General features: G+C 31.7%; 1 long non-coding RNA gene across 1 annotated transcript; it reads right to left on the bottom strand.

Moving 5' to 3' along the window:
* Positions 1–372: 372 nt before the first annotated feature.
* LOC131178414 (uncharacterized) lies at positions 373–1,562 on the bottom strand. Its single transcript, XR_009147414.1, has 2 exons — positions 1,301–1,562; positions 373–935 (listed from the first exon to the last, which is right to left on the bottom strand). It is a non-coding gene; the product is annotated as an uncharacterized LOC131178414 (long non-coding RNA).
* Between the last annotated feature and the right edge of the window lie 411 nt (positions 1,563–1,973).

Here is a 1,973-nt window from a genome sequence, read left to right as displayed (position 1 = left end):
TTTCATAAATAAATGGTAAGATTATTTAAATTTAAAAGGTCAAATTAATTAAATAGTTATATATTACAACCGTAAAAAAAATAGAGGAAAAATTTAATATTAACTTTTCTCTCTTTCTTTGAAAACAAATTGAAAAATTAGTTAACTCAATTTAATGTTGAGATAATAGATAATTAACTGTCCAAATTAAAGACAATTAACTATTTTAAGTTGTGAATTTTGATTTTCAACGTAATTAATACTTTCTTATTATTTGAATTTAAAATGTTAAATTAATTAATTAAAGAGTAAAATTTTTAAAAAATTAAATTAAATAACAATCATATATTACAACCATTTAGAAAATATATAATAATAGTCTAATATCTTACGTTTCTATCTTTGAAAGCCAAATCAATATTTTCTTCATCATCAACAAGTGATAATAGTCTAATATCTCAAGTTTCTATCTTTTTGTGGAAGTTCATAGCCTGACACCTCGAGGAAAAAGGAAAAATAAAATTACAATGCACCAAATGATCAAGTGGTGTTATTACAAAAGAATTCCTTCAATTTCTGTTCAAATAAGCTGATCCTCTTTTCTTCACTTCAATTTTGTACTGAGCTTCAGTAGCTTCATCCATCTCTTGATGGAAGGCGACCCAGTTGCCAGGCCTGAGATCTTTAGTGCGAGTAAACTGAAGCCAATCTCCAAAAATAACAGGTTTGGAATACCCTTCCGCAGGAATTTTGCAACGAAATGTCCACACGACCCCAGTCTCGTTATCCTTAACGTGCAAACTCATTTCCTGACCCTTTTCAGCAGGTGGGAGAGCTCTGATACAGTTTTCTGGAACAGACAACCTTCTGGTAATATCAATGCTTGTACGTATCTTTAAGAACACCAACATGTGCTTTGACGCAGCTAATGCACTGAGGAGCGAGGAGTTTCTTTTCTGCAGAAATTATTTAAAAATTCAGTGCGGCATACACTTCTACCCACATGGCCATGAGTTAATTTGGTACTAACAAAGAATCAGATTTTCTTTAAATTGTTAAAGGTCTTTTCAGAGGTGGTCCACATTCACGCAATTATTTGGAAAATTACACCTGCTCATACTATGAGTTGCTTAAAACTGTCATATCTCTTTCTTGACCAAATTTCTTACTAGATTTTAGTTCTTGAAACAATTTTATTCCCATAGCTTTTGCCTAACATTTGAACATTTCTACAATATCCAAATGAGGTTTGGCTCCTTAAGCATTACAGGGTGTTCACAGAAGGTGCATGTGAATAAAAAGACAGCCAATACTGGCATACCTGGATATGAAGACTCAACAATGCCTTCTCTAAACTGGAAGCCACAGCTTCAGCACAAACAATTACTTCAGAAGGATCGCAAAAATAAAAAAAAAAAATTAAATTTCTGGGACATTATCATGTACCAAATCCTACGTTCACCAAAAACAATAGGTTATAATATAAATATAATGCCACTTTGCTAGAGTTGAATTCCATTGTACCCAATAGCTGTTATAGAAGGGACAGATTTTTGTGGATCTGTAACAAGTTGATGAAAGGATACCTTCTCGCTTTCAAAAGATTGAAAAAACCTAGGCCAGTAAAATAGAAGAATGACAGCACAAGTGCAAATTGACATGCCCAACAAAGGCATTCATGAAGTGCCATGCCAAACCTACTTGTGGAAAAGAAATATGATATGCAAAGAAGCCATTATCTCTAGAGCTATAAACGAACCAAGCTGCTTAAGGCTGGCTCGATTTGGCTTATTTAGAAAACGAGTCGAGTTCGAACTCGATTTTTAAGCTTGTTTAATAAACGAACCGAGCTTGGACTTCACAATATTCAGCTTATTAAGGCTTGTGAATAGGTTAATTTGTAAAAATATTTATATTAATTATTATATTTTATTATATTATAAATATTTATTATTTTATTTATGAATGTTCTAAAAATAACATATAGTTTAAAA

Source organism: Hevea brasiliensis, chromosome 1, assembly GCF_030052815.1.
Source record: "Hevea brasiliensis isolate MT/VB/25A 57/8 chromosome 1, ASM3005281v1, whole genome shotgun sequence".
Lineage (NCBI taxonomy): Eukaryota > Viridiplantae > Streptophyta > Magnoliopsida > Malpighiales > Euphorbiaceae > Hevea > Hevea brasiliensis.
This window is presented reverse-complemented; position numbering and strand designations above follow the sequence as displayed.